Source organism: Pristiophorus japonicus, chromosome 8 (genome assembly GCF_044704955.1).
Source record: "Pristiophorus japonicus isolate sPriJap1 chromosome 8, sPriJap1.hap1, whole genome shotgun sequence".
NCBI lineage: Eukaryota > Metazoa > Chordata > Chondrichthyes > Pristiophoridae > Pristiophorus > Pristiophorus japonicus.
Window position 1 is genome coordinate 46,464,232 of NC_091984.1, and position 21,609 is coordinate 46,485,840.

The 21,609-nt window shown below is 44.4% G+C and overlaps 1 long non-coding RNA gene across 1 annotated transcript in view; it reads left to right on the plus strand.

Annotated features, from left to right (window-relative positions):
* LOC139268068 (uncharacterized) overlaps positions 1 to 21,609 on the plus strand; it is a 41,701-nt gene that overhangs the window by 9,918 nt on the left and 10,174 nt on the right. The window contains exons 2-3 of the long non-coding RNA XR_011593967.1: positions 506 to 589; positions 12,218 to 12,336. This is a non-coding gene — a long non-coding RNA (uncharacterized lncRNA). The remainder of the gene's footprint in view (positions 1 to 505; positions 590 to 12,217; positions 12,337 to 21,609) is intronic.

Genomic DNA, 21,609 nt, shown 5'->3' on the forward strand with positions numbered 1-21,609 from the left:
TTCGCCCGCCCCGACATCGCGCGGCCTGACCTACCCCACCTACCTCGGGCCAGACAAGGAACTCCTCCACAGAGGTGGGGCCCAGCCCGATCAGGTCCTCGGCGGCGGGGCCTGCCCGATCAGCTCCTCCTCGGCAGGGCCCCGCTCAATCAGGTCCTCCTCGGCAGGGCCCCGCCCGAACAATTCCTTGGTGGCTTGGCCCCGCCCAATGATCCGAACAGCTCCTCGGCGAGCACCTGCCCTTTCTGACATTCTGAAATCCGGAAATACCCGAACCTGGGCTCGAGTGTTTCTGCATTTGTGACATCAGAAAGATGTTCCGAATTCCGGAAAAACACAAAAACCGGCTTGGCTTCGGTCCCGAGGATTCGGGAGGTCGAACTGTAGTTCAATGTGAAAGGATGGGAGGAGGCTCGAGTGGAGCAAAAACGGCGGCATGAACTGGTTGTGCTGAATGGCCTTTTTCTGTGCCATATATTCTATTTAATTCTATCTAATTATCCAGATCTTCGGCTCACTGAGCATCTCAGCACCAGGGCACCCTAATCACCTGACATTGTTGCCTGCCACTGGACTCCCAACTGAGCAGGTCAGTTTTTTTACAATTATTAAAAATTTCCCTATTAAGCAACAAAGGCACTTTAAATACCTTTTTCAGAGTTGCCCTCCTTCTTAAGTCCTTGTGCCTACATATGTTTGTTGCCAGTTGTTTTCCATTAGCAGATCACTATCCATCTCATTTGAACCTGGAGTATTTCTGAACTATGCATGGTCAAAGGTGAAAGGATGGCCTCTTCTACTTTTACATCTCGGGCCAATTTCACTCAGGGGTTAAACACTAAAAGGTACACAACAGTGGGGTGATTGAGCATCTTACTTTTCGCTTGTCTCCTCCTCTGTGCCACACAATAACATGGAAAAAGTGAAGAGCTCTCCACATGTGTCATTAATCTTACTTTCAAACCCACTTAGATTTATAAATTACAAAGGTCATAGCAGAAGTAGGTCCATCTTGGAAATATCCCATATTATCTTTGGATTCTCTCTAAAATTAAACAAAAAGTCATCCAGGAAAACTACCTTCCAGGCTCAACACACACGGACAGAAGTCGAGCTTGCCAGTAATGCTGACTTCATTGCTGATTCCAATTTCCTTTGAAAAATATTTGCATTGCCACAGTGAGGTTTTGGTTTCTTTAAAAAAAATACTCTTCATTGTTTTCAACTCTTCTTGGGAAAATGCCACTGATAAGATGGAGCTGGAGGTTGGTGACACCTTGATCACCCTGCTTGGCTTTCAGTGAAAGATTATGGTCTTGTCAGGCCCAAAATCTGGAACACTCAAGACTCCAGGGAGATGGAAAAAATACAGTCCTTTCAACAGTCAAAACCAGACCCTGGGGTCGAAATTCAGGTGCGCCAGAAAGCTGAATTTTGGAGTGGTACTTACTGCTGGAACTCCTGGTACGGTAAGTCGAACCATTTTCAGGACTCAAAGTCCCACAGGAAATGACTCATAATGGGGGCAGGCCATAGACTGAAAGCCAGGCTGACTGGCTGAAAATGGGTCGGATGGGGCCTCCGCTGCTGTCAATCAGGCGGAGGCCCCATCGTTAAAGGGGAGAGCCTCGATCAATTTTATCTTTGGTCACTGGGCCACCAGGGAGGGTTTCAGTTGGACCAGCGGCCTGGCACTGCACCAAAGAGGGGGTGCCAGGCTGCCCGTTGGCGGCCCGGCTGAACCCAGGGGCAGTATTTTGCCGGCCCATCGGCAAGTCGGCAGGCAAATATTTTTCCATTGCGACCGCGGCAGTGCCCCTCCCCTTTAAGGGTGGCCACGGTGCCAGGCCCCACACAGTGCGGAAATGGTGCACTGGCAGAAAAACCTGTCGGGGACACCGCACGGTGGGGGAATCGACGAGTTCAGCTGAATATCGGGAGGTAAGTATTTTTATTGATTAAAATTGGCGGTGCAACTACTCGGCGGGATGGGGTCCAGGCCGAAAAATCCCCGACCTGAATTTAGATCGGGTTGGCCAGTTGACCCCAAAGTGGCGACCATTCAATTTTTAAGAGTGGCTGCTGCAAATGGGCATTAATGCGTCTCTTTGAGACCCTGGATTTCAGCCCCCACTATCTTTCCATAACACAGCAAATTGGTTACATCAAATGTGGTGTCTTACTGTACCACACTCCTTACTTGTCCAATTTTACCTTTTATAATCATTTCTTCTAGTTAACTTCTTGTGGTTCAGCAAAAAAAGCTTCTTTAATAGCCCTTCCACTGATGATTTTAAACATGAAAGACCGAGGCCCTTCTAGATCACCTTCTGACATCCTGGTAGTCACATGATACAATGATCACGGTGTTGTTGACTAAGCTTAGCAACAAATCTTAAAAGCTTGGATCATAGCCTAAGTTTTCCAAATCTGCAGTGTCAGTAATGCCCCTCACCCACTGCCAATGCATATCAAAAAACCACATTGCCCGTGAATTTTCAATAGCGATATGCTCTGGAGGTGGGGAAGATGACATATACCAGGGAAATTTACCCACATATGTCCAGTTCACCATTTTTGTTCCAGGGAAAACAGATGGCATTTCTGTGCTTCTTTTCATAGCTCATTGATTTAAAGATCAACGCTGCTGGTTAAAGTACTTCCCCTTTTAATTTGCTCAGAGCTGGTTTTCTTTCAGAGAAAAAAATAGAAAAAACTTTCTATCCAAGCGGACAAGTGCAAGATTACAAGTGCAGGGTATCACTGACAGCTACTTCTGGATTGCTGCATTTAATTCCACCTGTGCAGACGCCAGAAGTTGCTGTCAGTTTTACACAATAATAACGGTGAGCGCTGAGAGCTTTGCCGTCATTACATAGAAACATAGAACATAGAAAATAGGTGCAGGTGTAGGCCATTCGGCCCTTCGAGCCTGCACCGCCATTCAATGAGTTCATGGCTGAACAAGCAACTTCAGTACCCCATTCCTGCTTTCTCGCCATACCCCTTGATCCCCCTGGTAGTAAGGACTACATCTAACTCCTTTTTGAATATATTTTGTGAATTGGCCTCAACAACTTTCTGTGGTAGAGAATTCCACAGGTTCACCACTCTCTGGGTGAAGAGGTTTCTCCTCATCAGTCCTAAATGGCTTGTCCCTTATCCTTCGACTGTGACCCCTGGTTCTGGACTTCCCCAACATTGGGAACATTCTCCCTGCATCTAACCTGTCTAAACCCGTCAGAATTTTAAATGTTTCTATGAGATCCCCTCTCATTCTTCTGAACTCCAGTGAATACAAGCCCAGTTGATCCAGTCTTTCTTGATATGTCAGTCCTGCCATCCCGGGAATCAGTCTGGTGAACCTTCGCTGCACTCCCTCAATAGCAAGAATGTCCTTTCTCAAGTTAGGAGACCAAAACTATACACAATCGCAAATTCCGGTCCAGAATTTCAAACCTGGTTTTTATGAGTTCATCTGAAGCATCTCTCTCCGTCCCTCTTACTCTATTCTGTGTCTCTGTTACTCTTTGTGTTACTCTCTGTTACTCTCTCTCCTGTCCCTCTGAGTTTCTTTTACCACTTCTCCTGGTGTTACCTATGCAACTCCAGTGATCTGTGACTCTCCCAACTGCATCCTTTTCCTCCAGTAATCTCCAACTTGTGCCTTTTCCCAACTCCAAGCTTCCATCTCCCATAAGATGCTCGTTCTCCTCCATTTCCCTGAACAAACTGTGCACTGTGTAAGTTGCTCTCCACTTCTCGAGTGTGGCAGATAAGAAGATCTTCCACTCCCAGGAGTCCCAAACAGATGATCTGTGTACTGTGTAAGTTGTTCTACTCTTGAACTCATTGGTGCACATTATGGGCCCAAGTTTCCACATGATTTGCGCCTGATTTTTAGGAGCAACTGGTGGAGAACGGACTATCTTAGAAATCGCAATTCTCCACATTTTTTTTTTTCTGCAGTTCTAGTCAGGTAGAACAGTTCTACTTTAGAACAGAATTTTTTCTTCAAAAGGGGGCGTGTCCGGCCACTGACGCCTGATTTCAAAGTTTCCACAGTGAAAACGTACTCCAAACTAACTTAGAATGGAGCAAGTGAAGATTTTTGTAGAACTGAAAAGACCTGTTCTACACATTAAAAAATCAGGCGCAGGTTACAAATTAAGCGTCCAGAACGAGGTGGGGGGGAGGGGCGGGGGAAGGGAAGTCATTAAATTCGACAATAAATCCTTATTTATACTTATACAAATATTATACAAATAAATCCAACCTGAATAAACATTTATAAGCAAAGAAAAGATTAAATAAACCATCTTCCTACCTGTGTGAAAGTGCTTCAGTCAGCTCAGCGATGTTCCCGCGAACGGGAGGGAGGGGCAGGCAGGCAGGCAGTAACGAGACAGCAAGCAGCCTTCCACTTGAGGTGGAAGCCTTAGTCAGCTCAGCGATGTTCCCGCGAATGGGAGGGAGGGAGGGGAGGGGCGGGCAGGCAGGCAGTAACGAGGCAGCAAGCAGCCTTCCACTTGAGGTGGAAGCCTTAGTCAGCTCAGCGATGTTCCCGCGAACGGGAGGGGAGGGGCAGGCAGTAACGAGGCAGCAAGCAGCCTTCCACTTGAGGTGGAAGCCTTAGTCAGCTCAGCGATGTTCCCACGAACGGGAGGGAGGGAAGGGGAGGGAGGGGCAGGCAGGCAGCCAAAGATACAACAGCAGGCTTCGAGCTGTGAGGGGGACTGAGGCCATTTGGACAGTGAGAGGCAGCCACATCGACAGTTTTATATTTACATTTGCAGAATGGGTGCTGCATTGTCAACACCACATATTATGCAATGGTTCGCCATCAATTCACTGCATAGGAGAGAATTGATTAGAGCTCACCGCACCAGGAACGTCGTAGCCCGTAGGTTGATGGGCAGGAGACCTTACCCACGTCAACAATATCGAACCAGGCGCTCGTACCTGGACATGAGCGAGGCTGATTGTGTGAAAAGGCTGCGTTTTCGCAGAGAAGTTGTCAATGAGTTGTGTTAATGGAACATGAAACAGTTTTAATGAAAAAATATTTTATTGAAAAGTTAACGTCACTCTAATTAAATATTTGTTGTGTCAAACTATACTTTTTAATATGATTCTTGAAGATCACTTAAAAACTTTAAGATCACTTATAAACTTGTAAAGTTACAAAAGTTAAAAACACTTTCTATATGAAAAATTTTATACTCTAAGATCACTTAAACTTCAAGATCACTTTTTAGATGCAAAATTAAATAATTTACAGAATGTGTGAGCATTTACACTATAAGATCACTTGAAAACCCTGAGATCACTTATAAGTTGTAAAGTTACAAAACTTACAAAACAATTTCAATTTGAAAAATCTTATACTCTGAAGAACACTTTTAAACTTCAGGATCACTTTTTAGGTGCAAAATTAAATAAGATACAAAAAAAAGTGAAAGCATTTACTCTATAAGATCACTTAAAAACCATAAGATCCCTTATAAGTTGTAAAGTTACAAAACTTACAAAACAATTTCAATTTGAAAAATGCTACTACAGCTACATCAAGAACAAGAACAAAAGCAGCAAAGAACGGCTGCAACCATGTCTCATCCACATCTCAGTGAACGTTCACTTCCTCATGGGCGTGTCATTTGATTGGCTGGGCTGTGTGCCCTTATTGCAGCAGCTACCTCAACCAGGCCCTCCCTGACGGCCTGTGCCGACACTTGCATGCCCTCCCTGATGGCCTGTGCCGTAATTTGCATGCCCTCCCTGACGGCCTGTGTCGTCGATTGCACTCCCTCGGACATTCCCTCCCTAAGTTCCCGTGTCATTACTGCTATTTCTCCCGTCAGGACCGTTAACTCTTCACCTACTGCACTGACGCCACCGATGAGTGATCGGGTAAGCTCATTGGTCTCCATACCCAATGCCACAACCTCAGTCACATCTGTTGCACGCTGCATCTCAGGAGAGCGTGTCTCCAATCTCATTCTCTGCCTGGGTCTGCCTCGTGGCACCACTACACTGGGAAGCACGGGCTGGGACTGTGGGACGCTCTGTGTTCCAGACGGCTGAACTAGAGGGAGGGGCTCGGACTGGAATGGTGGGACACTCTGTTCCAGACAGCTGAACTGGAGGGAGAGGCTCGGACTGGAATGGTGGGATGCTCTGTGTTGCAGACGGCAGCACTCGAGTTATAGCCATGGGCTGGGATGTTGGACGAATGGGTGTAAACTGCTCGATGATATCAGCAGCAACACTGGGACCCGAAGCGTCGGCATCACAACCATAGTAGGTGGAACCAGAACCTATGCGAGAGGGAGGCGCAGGCTGGGACGGTAATGCACTGACTGTAGAAAGCTGCATTATACCAGCAGCACCACTGGGACCCGCAACATCGGAAGCGAAACCATGGAAGGTGGGACCAAGACCTATGCTAGGGGTTGAAACTCTGATGCCCCTTGATGGGGGCTCATAAACATTAAATTGGAAGCTCTCCCCTGCAGACATTTCAGTCATCACTGCCATCATCCAGTCTGGATCGTCCGCAGCTGGTTGTACTGGTTCTTGTTCTGTATCCTCAGGATCCTCAGGGTTGGCAGCAGCAACATCGTCATCATCATCATCATCATCATCATGTTCTGCAAAATACATCAGAACAGTCAAATGCTTAACAGCAAGGGAGGAGGCCGGGTGGGTGGCATGAGTACTCTCGCACATAGCAGGCCAGGCAGCAGGTTGATTTAAAGGGCCACGATGCATTTTCCGGACTTACCCTCTTCCTCGCGTGTGGGCCCAGCTTGTGCTGTACTGATTGCTTTTCTCCATGTCCGACTCATCATAGCAGCTACCCTCTGTTCCAAGGGTGTCAGTGGATGCAGATTGGGCGTGCCTCCTCCTGTCCGAGTTGCTTCCCTTTTGTTGTGGGCCAATTTCTTCTGCAAAGAGTAAAATATAACTTTTTACAGAGTGTGTCAGTCTGCAAGGTGGGACATACAGATAGCCAGGTTACAATTACGATTAAATTAAAAATGGAAAATATTACTTACACTAACTACTTGACCAAGGTCGTGCCATTTCTTTTTACACTGACTTCCAGATCTCCTGGTATGCACCACTGCGCAGTAATCTTCTGCAACTTGGTTCCAGCGTTTCTTCATTTCTTTTGGTGGCACTTTTATGTGACCTCTGTTGCTGGTATCTAGCTCCTGCCATCTCTGGTCAATTACATTCACTAATATCTCAACTTCCTCATGTGAGAAATTCTTTTTTCTTGGTAGACGTTGATCCATTGCAAAGTTGAATTGGCACTTTTTTTTCTCCAAACACACAGTCCTTAATTTGCAGGCATAGGTACTGCAAGTTTAGCAGTGAAAAGCTGAACTCAATGATTTCAGCAGGTGATTTCTTCAGCAGTGCTGCTAAAAGCACTCCCTCACACACAGAAATATCAATAAAATTAAAATACAAGCCTTTGCAGGGGTCCAAGAACAAATCTTCACGTTTTCTGCAGCACTTTCTAAAATGGCCGAGTGCCAATGTTTTTTTCACACTGAGCATGCGCGAACGCTCCAACGCCGGCAGGAAAAAAAACTAATTTAAATAGTACCCGCCCCCTCCCACTTACAAAATCGGCGCGAGTGTAGGCTCCGCTCCCTTGGGCGCCGCACCAGGCAGACAAGGAGCTGCAGAACGCTCCAGAATCGCGTTTTTTTTTAGGCGCCGTTTTAGGTGCGATAAACGGGCGCCCAGCTCGGAGGGGCGCCCGCTTTTTATTGTGTGGAAACTTGGGCTCTATGAAACAACAAGATGTAAAGAACAAATCAGACTTAGGAAAATTGATGTTGTTCGGCATCGGGTTCCTCCTTGAATTGGGGAGTATAGGAAACCCAGGTGCCATAAGCCAATCCTGACTTTTGTTCACTTCTGTCTTTTGCGAATACTTCTGTTTAATGGGTGAACATTGATGACATCATCAGGATACCTACCATGAATCAGTATTAAGTCCTGACAGTATGGTAGAGCTGAGCTAACATTGGAAGAGAGACTGTCATTACCAGGAGAGGGCTGCTGTAGCTTTCATTGTGAGTTAATTCAGCTCCCTTCTGTCTATCTGTTTTTCACTTTGTTTTGCCCTGAGCATGTACTAACTGTGGACGAAAGAGATAGACATCTGCTCTCAGGTTTTTGCCAGTGATCATCATACCACTGGAGCACGGGGGAAGAGGGAATGTGCCTTCCTAACCTCATGGCCTCTCTGCCGCTTACCTGGATTCTCTCAGCTCCCAGGGGAGCATCTGAGTTGGGGACAGAGTGGAGTGCTAGTGGAGAGAAGAAACAGGAGATTTAGCAAGTGCCCAGGCACCCAGTACTGGCAAGTCAACTGATTTTGTAGAGCACCAGAGCAGCTGCACGTCTAAAACCCGAAGGCAGAGAAGAGGCAGTGCTCAGGAAATCAACTGATCCTTGCTTACTCGGAGTTGAGCTTCTGGACATTTATGGCTTGTATGATGGGCTTACTAGGAAGTGAATGAAAGTAGCCCAGCAATGATGCTCACTCACTCCAATTCTCTTCATACTTTGTGAGGCAGTGCCTTATTCCTACTTGCTGCCTTCTAACAGAACACAATTGATGTGTATCAGGAACGGAACGGAGTAGAGTAGGACGATGCATTGGTACTGCATCATCATGCTGCCCTACAGCTTTGAGTTCTTAGGACTTGAGTCTCTACAACCAAGAAAGCAATGCTTACAAAGACATCTAGCACTAACTGCTGTGAAAGTTGTTCCTAAAAATAAAAATGCTTAAAAAAAAAATCCTTTTTTAAAAATCTATGCAAGGGCTGAAATGCATTCACAATTGTTTTGTGTATTGAGTAATGACCATTTTTGGCTGCGTTGACTGAGACAGGGAGCCAACATGTCAGTTTTGCCTCAAAAGGATCGTTTCAAATCTATTCATTGCACGTCTGATAATATCGTGATACTTTATTTTTAACTGGTGACATTACTGCTTCAGGAAGCTCTCCCCTCATCACCCACCCATTACTAAAAAGTTCTGATTCTGTGGTCATTGAATCATGTTTCCTCTCTGATACAAATAGACGATAATGTCTGTCAAGCTCTTCCTGTCCAACTTAAACAGTAACGTAATTGCTTTCTGTCTTCAGCTTATTGCATCAGTCAGTGGCAATGTTCATAAAAGGCTGCGTCCTGCTGAAACGACAGTTTTGTGACTTCATTCATCAATTTACTGCTTTTAGCCTTGGTCTAAACTTATTCTGTAAATCATAGCTCACTGTCGACAGCATTGGTAAAGATTGCGGTTTTCATAGTATACATAAGTGGGGGAAGGAGGCTTGCAGCTCTTGCATATTTTGAATTATTATACAGTTTCCAAGCATGCCCTGCTTGTCTCACTCACCCGCCTGCCAGTTAACAACTTACTTATTTTCTTCCAAGGCACCCTCTCGTTTTTTTGCTTTTTGATTCAACTGCCCTATGTGCCTCTTAAGCTTTCACCCTATCCCTCTTTCTCAACCTTGCTCCTCTGTTTATCTTTCTTGCTTCCCCTTTGTCCCTGCTGCTCTCCGTGACTTTATTTTTCAGAGCTCCTCTGATTTGCAAAGCATTATCTATAATCTTGGACCAAGTATCCTATGACTATTGATTATCAACCTGAAAATCATCCAGGTACTGAGGGAGCACTACACCATCAGAGGTGCCATCTTTCAGATGAGACATTAAACCGGGGCCCTGTCTGCCCCCTCAGGTGGATAATTATCCCCAGATAATTTACCCTCTCTAATCTGCAAGGTGTCAATAACTGTTGAAGAATGGATAATATAAAGATGAGGTTTAAGAACAAAAAAGAGACTGCCCAAACGTGTTTCACATAGCACCCCTAGAGTTTGCAGACGGAGTTAATTTACACACGATTAGTTTGGATTGGATTCCAACCCAAATCCCAATGATGAAAAGATAACCAGGTTTATTTAATGGGCCTGCACTCCGAGTGCTGAACCATGCTAGGCAGGAGTATAGCTTCGAGAATAGTGCCTCCAGCCTATGCTCCCATGTAGCGAGGTTCAGCACTGAAAGTGCAAACATTCTGAATAAACACCAAGTGAAAGCCCACTACACCATCCTGTTGATTCTCTATCAAATCCTTTTAACATTTTAAACACCTCGATCAAATTGCTATACTCAAGGGAATACAAGCCTAATTTATGCAACATGTCCTCATAATTTAACCCTCTCAGCCCTGGTTTCATTCTGGTGAATCTGCACTGCACTCTCTCCAAAGTCCATATTTCCTACCCGAGTGTGGTGCCCAAACTGAATGCAGTACTTCAGATGGGGTCTGACCAATGCTCTGCATAACTGAACCAAAGCAATGTACAGTTCTGTTGGGCTGCTTTCCATGCCTCTAACAGGCACATTCTCCATCAATTACTTTTTTCTTCATTTTTTTAGTGCAGGAAATCAATTAAGGTTCCTTTGTGATGTCACTTTGTTCTGATTTTCTACCAGTAAATTGTCATGTCCAGTGTGCACTACTCTCTAAATACCTCCACTGGTTAATGTCCGGCAAAGTCTCTGCCTGCCGCACTGCCAGCCATTGACATGGCTTCATTTTTGCTGGTATCTGCCAATTTTCATCCTTACAAGCTCAAAGGCACAAAAGAAAAACTGGAGCCAAAAAACTGAATGCAGGCACTCTGTGTGGAAAGCCCATCAAACCTTCACGGGCGTCAAAAAGGATCCATTAATTAAGGTTTCCACAGATGTGCCAGTTATTTTCCATGTTATCTGATCTGCCTGCATGGCACATGAGAACATTATTCATTCTTCAGCTATTTACAGATGAATACCACAAAACCTTTGGTGCTGAGGTGCAAAAGGGGGAAAGAAAGGAAGATGTATGTCTTTTAGTGTCTTTCTACAAAACCCTGAAGCACAGTTTGAGAAAGTTTCAATTTAAATTGATCCTTTCTTAGTATAAGTTTAGTTCTTCTTTGCTTTTTACTTGTGTCTTTACACCCTATTCCTCACCTGTCTCATGCAGATGATAGTAAACTGCTCTGTTTTATTTCCTGTTGTTGACTCTTTACTAAGATTTTAAAGGGATGATGACAATGATACTGGGAGGCCTTCAAGGGGCAGCCAGGCATAACTCTGCTCTCAAATCATTGCCATGTTGACTATCCCTGAGGTTTGCTTTTTCTTAGATCTTAAATAAAGTTTAATGAAGGGCCGTTCTGTAGAGATCTGAGATGCGAACAGAACAGAGGTAGGCAAAAACTCCACCTAATTCAAGTGTCAATAGAGTTCTCACAGAGTGTGTCCACTAAATGCCACTGCCCTGGGAAATAAAGAATGAACAGGAGCCAGTGTTGTCTATTTTGACTGCGTGTTCTCCCTTTTCCTTCTCATGCCCTGATTTCCATTGCTGTTTTTTTTTTTGTTTGAAGTACAGGTATATAGTCATAGCTGCGATTTGCTCAGCTGTGTGCACACTGCAAATGGCAGCCTTTCCAATGGCCAGAGGAGCACTGCTCTGCATTGAATCAATAGTTAGACAAAAAATATATTTGGCAAATTAATAGTGGTAGGATTTCAACATTAATGATTCTACTGTCAACACTGCTGATTTAAAGCAAACCCCATCCATGTACTACAGAAGAGATTTACTGTGAGGGAGATTAGCAGAACGACAGAGGTGCAAAACCATATCCTACCAGAAGCCCTGCTGCAGAACCCCCCCCCCCACTTAATCACTCCTATCCTTTTCCCAAAATTAATTGCAAACACTTAAAGTTCCGGTCGCTGTGAAATAAATGGCCATGAGAACAGGCTGCAGGCTCCACACTAAATTTAGACACAGCGCATAACCAAGGTGTGAACCCCTAAAAAAGGAGCATCTTCTACCTAACGGGTGTGCTCTATTACAGCTGTAACTTAAACAGTGACAGTGACAATAATGAAGCTAGGTGGGAGAGGGGTGGAGACATTGCATTTACCACAGATGAGCTGATTCCTGCTGGTGACAGCAGGTTCCCATCACGCAGGCCGGTCCTGTGGTCATTGAAGTAGAAACTAGCTCCTCATGCTTCTTGCATTCACAAAGTCATCCTGAGCTGTGAGTTTCAGCACAGAACAGAAAGACCTGTGGTTATTATTTACAAAATGTATAATTTGTTTTCAGATCCCATATGATAAAAGAGAAAAATGTAAATTAACAGAGAAGCATGGAGACTGAATTATAACTCTGCCAGCAGCAGTAGTAGCAACACCGCCAAGATACTATAGATATTGATCAGTAAAGTAAGTACTCCAGTTACTTTTACTATAGGTTTTTCACCTACAACTCAGCTGAAGCAATGTCTATATCAAACGTGATTATAGTCACATTTAATCTGAGATTAAAGTAATATAATCTTACCATATAAATAGAGTCTGCATGCTTTATGTTGTTTTTTGTTTAACAAGTTAAGCTCTCACAGACTGTTTTGGTAAAATAATCTTTATTTTTTTTTAATAATGGTTATAAGGTATTGAATATTTCACATAACTCCTTCCCTAAGTGATCTCTTCTTGGTAGTAGTGTTTACCTCTTGGCAAAACCCTTAAATATGAGCTTATTCAAATATTTGTAAAAAGCCAGGACCCAGTGTGTAACCTTCCTCAAACAGTCGGGTAGGGTCCAGAAGATGGGAGGGGGAGGGACACACAAAAAATTAGACATTGGACAAAAACACTATAATCAAAGTTTCAAGTTCTGCTTATATACAATTCTTTTTGTTAATTCTAATCACTTTAGCCTAAAAGGAAAAATATATTCTACTGAATTGTCCTAAATGATATAAAGACTGATTCCTGTATATTTACCAGTATTAGACAGTCACTCCTTATTGCCCTGTTTTAGCAGACATTTTGGGGATAATTTTAAGCTAACCCGTCCGGTGGGAAAATGGTGCGATCGGATCAACTGCCCATTTTACCCCCCCCTCCCCTTGTTTTATTTTCCATTTAAATGAACCCCTTTGTGAAGGACTTAATCTGCTGCGACGCCATAAAGTTCCTCCCTGTCATCATGAAAAGAGAGGAACTTCGTAGATTCACAGCCACATTCCATCATTCACAATGTTCTTGGGCCAGAATCTTTTCATGTCACGTGAGCGGAAGTTCTTCCAAGACACCTAGAAATGGTGTTGATGCTCTGAATGGATGAAGGCTTGATGTGTTCACATGACATCCCATTGTACACTATTTTAGCAGAGCTGTTAATCCATTTGAAGTAAATGTTAAATATTCATCCACTACCCATATCACAACAGTCATTTCTAGGCTGAGATACCTGCTTCCAGGCTTCCTTTAAAAGGTGAATTCCACTCCGCAGCAGTACAGTATCAGCTTGAGCACTAGACACAATAGCACCCACCCACCCAAATAAAAATTGTGATATGCTGGCACAAAGGGACAAAGGCAGCTAAAGGAGAAACCATCAAGGAAGGGAAGCAATGACGGCAATACAACAGGAACCAGAATGCATTTCCCCTGAAACTATACTTTATTTGCCCTGAAATTCTTCTCTCTGCTTTTAGTGGTAGTGTTAATCTATTCCAAATAACAGAGAGAAGAATTTTAGGTGAATGTGTTAGACAGTCATGTGTTGCTATCTCACAGGGTACTTTCAGGGCCACTACACTTTGAAGAAACGTTAATAATTCAGCGAAGATCACTGGTTGTGAGGAATAGTTCGCCAACACAGAGGCAGTCATGGCAGTAAAGGCAGCTTCTCGTGTTTTTGTTTTACCTTTTCTCTGCTGAATTTCCATTAGGTTTGCTTCACTGCCTTGCACACTAGTGCATTCCACTATGGAAAGTCCTGGAGGTTATTTGAGCATAGGGCCAATGGAAATCTTTTCTGACAGCTAATGTTACTAACAGTTTTGCCAAGAACATTCATGAGTCATTGGCAGAAGTAGGAATACCATAAACCAATGGAAGATGCCACATTGTTGGATCCTAGTCATATTACCTATTAGAGTATTACCTTACAGTATCGCAGTCTGCGTATGTTCCTACCCTACAGCTGGAATGTAAAATATGTAGGAGCATTACACCTCCGTGACAAAAAATGGAGTGAATACACCCCCGTCCGCACCCTCCACCGTTAGCGGTACTGCAGCAGGGTTGGACTTCTGCCCACCATCCCGACCCTACCATGACCCTGATCTATTTTCTGGGGTGCGGTGTCATTGTGAATGCAAGGCTGGCTGCCAGCGAGATCCCCACGACCAAGAGCGAGCCTGCTGCTCCAAGCCTGGAAAATTCAGGTGGTGCTGCTGCAGTACCTGAAGAGGAGGAGGGCACTTAAAAGGGCAGAAGAAACCAAAGATCAAGCAGGAGTTTTTTGTTAGCCTCAGACTAGGCCAAGCCTTAATAAGGTGAGCTGATGAGGTTCTCCCCCTCCAAAAATGACATTTGTGGGCCTTCTGCTACTTCCCCAGAGACTGCTGCCAATCCTCTCCCTGGTGGTCCCTAGGGTCAGAGGTTAAAGGGAAAGACATGGGGCAACATGCCAAGCAACACCACCCCCCGGCATTTATAAGCAGTGTACAGGAAAGAAGCAGCCAGTTGTCCTCCCGTCTGGGACAGGGGAAGTGAATTGAGATAGTGTTAGTAATGCAACTGTATTCCTTTTTTCTTGAATTTCGCACATTTTCTCCCACGATAACATTTGATTTGGGTCAGGATAGCAGATGAAAATTCGGGCCAATGTCTCATGAGTGTTACATGAAGATTGGGTGCTGATCAGTGTCTGACAAACTTGAGGATACTGTAGTAATAGTAATTGGAGAGAAAAATTTGCCAATTTCTCAGATTTACCATGTTGACCCTGTGAGCTCATAGTTCAATACAATGTTGTTCTCATGGCATCAACATGTTACCGTTATTGGCCCACTTCCACTGGGGTTTTCCCGATCATCTTTTGTAACTTCGGTAGAAGATCTGTGGAAACCGCAAAGAAACGACGTAAGCTAATTCTAAAGGGTCAAAGTGTAATAGAAAGGCAAGCATGAAAGCTCGGTGCCTCAATGTGAGGAGTATTCGGAACCCAGGAGAGGGCTCTGAGCTAGTTAGAGTGAGTGAGGACTCAGATGAACAGGACCCCAAGAAAGAATGCAAAAGGCAGGAGGCAACAGAGCAGAGAAGCACTGGGGTAAGTGTAAACCACAAGGTGATATGAAGGGACAATATGTATGAATATAAAGGGGCTGCAGGAGGGGTCAAAACTAAAAATCATGGTTTAAAAACTAGTATTAAAACACTCTACCTAAACGCACGCAGCATTCGAAATAAAGTAAATGAGTTGACGGCACAAATCATTACAAATGGGTAAGATTTGGTGGCCATTACAGAAACGTGGTTGCAGGGTGGCCAAGACTGGGAATTAAACATACAGGGGTATCTGACAATTCGGAAGGAAAGACAAGAAGGGAAAGGAGGTGGGGTAGCTCTGTTAATAAAGGATGATATCAGGGCAGTTGTGAGAGATGATATTGGCTCGAATGAACAAAATGTTGAATCATTGTGGGTGGAGATTCGAGATAGTAAGGGGAAAAAGTCACTGGTGGGCGTAGTTTATAGGCCCCCAAATAATAACTTCATGGTGGGGCGGACAATAATCAAGGGAATAATGGAGGCATGTGAAAAAGGAACGGCAGTAATCATGGGGGATTTTAACCTACATATCGATTGGTCAAATCAAATCGCACAGGGTAGCCTGGAGGAGGAATTCATAGAATTCACATGGGATTGTTTCTTAGAACAATATGTTACAGAACCTACAAGGGAGCAAGCTATCTTAGATCTGGTCCTGTGTAATGAGACAGGAATAATAAAAGAGCTCCTAGTTAAAGATTCTCTCGGAATGAGTGATCACAGTATGGTTGAATTTGTAATACAGATTGAGGGTGAGGAAGTAGTGTCTCAAACGAGCGTACTATGCTTAAACAAAGGGACTACAGTGGGATGAGGGAAGAGTTGGCTAAAGTAGACTGGGAACACAGACTAAACGGTGGCACAATTGAGGAACAGTGGAGGACTTTTAAGGAGCTCTTTCACAGTGCTCAACAAAAATATATTCCAGTGAAAAAGAAGGGCGGTAAGAGAAGGGATAACCAGCCGTGGATAACCAAGGAAATCAAGGAGAGTATCAAATTAAAAACCAATGCATATAAGGTGACCAAGGTTAGTGGGAAACTAGAAGATTGGGAAAATTTTAAACGACAGCAAAGAATGACTAAGAAAGCAATAAAGAAAGGAAAGATAGATTACGAAAGTAAACTTGCGCAAAACATAAAAACAGATAGTAAAAGCTTTTACCGATATATAAAACGGAAGAGAGTGACTAAAGTAAATGTTGGTCCCTTAGAAGATGAGAAGGGGGATTTAATAATGGGAAATGTGGAAATGGCTGAGACCTTAAACAATTATTTTGCTTCGGTCTTCACAGTGGAAGACACAAAAACCATGCCAAAAAGTGCTGGTCACGGGAATGTGGGAAGGGAGGACCTTGAGACAATCACTATCACTAGGGGGGTAGTGCTGGACAGGTTAATGGGACTCAAGGTAGACATGTCCCCTGGTCCTGATGAAATGCATCCCAGGGTATTAAAAGAGATGGCGGAAGTTATAGCCGATGCATTCGTTATAATCTACCAAAATTCTCTGGACTCTGGGGACGTACCAGCGGATTGGAAAGCAGCTAATGTAACGCCTCTGTTTAAAAAAGGGGACAGACAAAAGGCAGGTAACTATAGGCCAGTTAGTTTAACATCTGTAGTGGGGAAAATGCTTGAAGCTATCATTAAGGAAGAAATAGCGGGACATCTAGATAGGAATAGTGCAATCAAGCAGACGCAACATGGATTCATGAAGCGGAAATCATGTTTAATGAATTTACTGGAATTCTTTGAGGATATAACGAGCATGGTGGATAGAGGTGTACCGATGGATGTGGTGTATTTAGATTTCCAAAAGGCATTCGATAAGGCGCCACACAAAAGGTTACTGCAGAAGATAAAGGTACGCGGAGTCAGAGGAAATATATTAGCATGGATCAAGAATTGGCTGGCTAACAGAAAGCAGAGAGTCGGGATAAATGGGTCCTTTTCGGGTTGGAAATCGGTGGCTAGCGGTGTGCCACAGGGATCGGTGCTGGGACCACAACTGTTTACAATATACATAGATGACCTGGAAGAGGGGACAGAGTGTAGTGTAACAAAATTTGCAGATGACACAAAGATTAGTGGGAAAGCGGGTTGTGTAGAGGACACAGAGAGGCTGCAAAGAGATTTAGATAGGTTAAGCGAATGGGCTAAGGTTTGGCAGATGGAATACAATGTCGGAAAGTGTGAGGTCATCCACCTTGGGGAAAAAAACAGTAAAAGGAAATATAATTTGAATGAGGAGAAATTACAACATGCTGCGGTGCAGAGGGACCTGGGGGTCCTTGTGCATGAATCCCAAAAAGTTAGTTTGCAGGTGCAGCAGGTAATCAGGAAGGCGAATGGAATGTTGGCCTTCATTGCGAGAGGGATGGAGTACAAAAGCAGGGAGGTCCTGCTGCAACTAAATAAGGTATTGGTGAGGCCGCACCTGGAGTACTGCGTGCCGTTTTGGTCACCTTACTTAAGGAAGGATATACTAGCCTTGGAGGGGGCTTAGAGACGATTCACTAGGCTGATTCCGGAGATGAGGGGGTTACCTTATGATGATAGATTGAGTAGACTGGGTCTTTACTCGTTGGAGTTTAGAAGGATGAGGGGTGATCTTATAGAAACATTTAAAATAATGAAAGGGATAGACAAGATAGAGGCAGAGAGGTTGTTTCCACTGGTCGGAGAGACTAGAACTAGGGGGCACAGCCTCAAAATACGGGGGAGCCAATTTAAAACCGAGTTGAGAAGGAAATTCTTCTCCCAGAGGGTTGTGAATCTCTGCCCAAGGAAGCATTTGAGGCTAGCTCATTGAATGTATTAAAATCACAGATAGATAGATTTTTAACCAATAAGGTAATTAAGGGTTATGGGGAGCAGGCGGGTAAGTGGAGCTGAGTCCACGGCCAGATCAGCCATGATCTTTTTGAATGGTAGAGCAGGCTCGAGGGGCTAGATGGCCTACTCCTGTTCCTAATTCTTATGTTCTTGTGTTTATTACATTTCTCTGATCTTTCGCTAAAGTTACGGCGGACGATTGGGAGAACCCACATGGAAGTTAATGGCGAATGCATCGCAGGCGTGTATAGGGAATACTGTCATAGCCACTTTCAATCTTCAGTTTTGTAATCACTGCAAGACCAGTCAGAAATCAAATAGAAACCCTACAACCATATAGATTTAAAATGTTTAATTATGTAGATACATATCTCAGTATTCGAGTGTGATATTATATAATGTACACGGAAGCTCTGTGAAGAAAAAGAATAATAATCAACATGTGCATATTATACCAGAAGTCTGTTTGAGGCTGTAATAAGGTTTGTATAACTGCAAACCACTTGTAGTTTTTCTGTTACATGAAATCCTCTGAAAACTACAACCTGGTATCAGTAGAAAGGACCGTGAAGCTGTTGGATTGTCGTAAAAACCCAACTAGTTCACTAATGTCCTATAGGGAAGGAAACCTTATAGTCCTTACCCAGTCTGGCCTATATTTGACTCCAGTCCCACACCAACATGGTTGGCTATTAACTGTCCTCTAAAGTGGCCTAGTAAGCCTCTCAGTTTCATAAATGAGAAGGCCCAGCACCACTTTCTCAAGGAAACTGGAGATGGGCAATAAATGCCGGGTTGCCAGTGACACAAACATCCCCAGAATTATTCATAAAAATAGAAAGATACTATCCACCATTACCTGTATCACTGGAATAAGGACCAAATGTCTTCCCTGTAGTCTGTTTCAAGTCTCTTTATTTCATATCTGGAGCTGTCAATGTTATTTTGATTAAAGACTCAAATGCAGCACTGGATTTTTAACAAATACTTTGGGGTCAAAATTGCCCCTTATGAATAGGCCCGATAGAACCTCCAGGCGGTGCTAACAGGGCGATAAGTGGTTTGTGCCCAGGGGTAGGCATCAGGAGCGACGCGGCTGGAATTGCCCCCGGGATGCCGCGGAAGAAAACAGCCTTGAACCGCGCCCTGTCGTTGGTGCCCTGGGCAGCGTGTACACCGATCCCTTATCACTCCGCGCCGACCCCTTTGCTCCACGCGGCAGAAATTGCCCCACATGAGCGCGGTCAGCACCGGCCGATGCCACCGATAGCTCTGCGGGTTGGAAAGCTGTTGATAGACAGGGCGCTGTGGCCGTCCTTAAAGGAGATAGACGAGCGCCGCGGCCGCCATCTTATTTTAATTGTCAGTCGACACTGGAGTCGTCCCAACAATGGCAGCTGCTGGCCCAGCCGAAACCCTCCCTGGTGACCCAGTGGATGCCACGGAGCCCACGTTAGGCCTCGCAGCATCCCTCCCTGTTGTCAGCGGCACGCTCGCGCTTCCCTCCCGCCCCGTGAGTGCCCCGAGAACGCCAGCGAGTGACAACAGTTTTTTTTTTGTTCCAAGAGCCTAAGTCCAGGACTAATGTGTCTTACCGGCGCCGGGCGATGAAACTTCGGTTTATTCAAAGTTACCGCACCAAACCCAGCGCAGTGCAATTTCGGCCGCTTTGTGTTTCTTAAAAAATGCATATAATTACAGCCTCCTTAGCATTAGTGGTGTCACATTTGTGTCATTTAAAATACCTGACACTACAATCCAATCTTCTACCACAGCATTAGGATAAATTAAGACTTTGAGAAGGCAAAATCTCTCAGTGCAACAGATAACAGTGCGTGCGGAGGTCCGAGCTTTTCCAGCTGATAAGCTGGCAGTGTAGCAGAGGTTTCACAGCAACCTCTTCTATAAATTGACCAGCCCTGAAAACTCCTCAGTACAAGGGACAATGCCTGATCAAAGAGTCATTCATGTATTTTAAACATTTTTTTTTAGTTACAAGAGAAAGGGTCTTTGAACCTCCATTCTATCCGTGCTCTCATGCACGCACATGCAGATACACTCCACTCATTATTCCGCCTGTGACCAAGTGAAACGATAATATCTCAGGAAAGACGTCAGCAATTTGTGACTCCGAGAGAGGAGTATGGGATAAACATGTAACTCCAATGGCTGAGTGTTGCTATGGAGATGGATAAAAGCCATCATAGCCGTGGTGCAAGCTTCTCTGAGACAGAGAATTTGTCTTTCCTGAAGCTCTTAGACTCCATGAGGTGTGTTTAATTAAAAAGCTTCTGTGCCCCTTTATGTAAGACTGCCTGAAGACTAAAATGATTAAATCTGTCAAAATCCAAACTATAATATTCCACTTTAACAACCTCAAAGGAGGAATGCAAGGAAGCGAGGAGAACAATGTAACAGCTTACAATCATGGGCGGTGGTGGACCCATGGTAGGTTGTGACCTTTTCACTTCTACCTTTGAGAAATAGGAGTTCATTTAAAATATCTTTTATATAGAAATAAAACTTGCCTTTGGTAATAGAGTATCTGGTCCACTCCACCTTCCCGATTTCGCCAACCGTGGCTGGTCCGGAGTGGGCAGGGTCAGTGGCGAGTTGCTACCCTGCACCCAGCTCCAGCCTGCACTGTAAAAACAATCTTCCTTAGATTGGGCTTGTTAAGACCGCCCAGCAAGGTTCCCAGCCAATTAAAAGGGAACGGATCTGATGACGTAATTTGATGGCACTTCATCAACCGGTTTCCTTAAAGGGACCATGGCCACATTGATTTTGACAGTTGTTTTGTCATTGTTCTACAGCATTGAGGTGCTGCAAACACTGACAATCACAGCACAAAGGTGTACGGCTGCACCCAAGCTTTCCCATGACTCCCTCCAGATGTTTAGGGAGGTTCTTTTCCCTTCCAATGGACGGAAGGGACTTCCCCATGACACCAACACAGTCTGGTTGCACATTACACAGGAAGGCACAAGCAGGGATGTCGTCAGGAGGAACTGGCTGCAGTGGGGCAAAGCTTTTAATGATCGCAGTAGATCACGAAACATTACAGCAAAGCCACACTCAACCTGTGCCACTCATCACATCCCCATCACACTACCTTTCCTAACCTACTCCTGCACATTCTTACTCACACCAACTTACCTTGCACCTCCACCCATCCCTCTCTATCTACATTTTGCATCCCCATCTCACTAGCCACGCCTCAAACTCACCCTCTTCCTTGTCCAATCATACCAACTAACAATAAGCATTTGGGTCTTTTAGCCAATGTTCATGTAGAGTTTCTGCTAGTGTGTTGTCAAACATTGAAATCTTTATTTTGAACATTGTGCATTCTTGGACAAATTTGTGTGCACCTGTGGAAGTTACTTAATAAGTTGCAGTGAATGGTGAGACATAACAGTACCATCGTAATGGGGATGAATATGAAAGGAATGGCTTGGGCATTGTAGGGATGCTTTATGGTGTTGGTGCGGGGTGGTGCCAACCTGGTCCATCATGTGGCAGCCAGGGT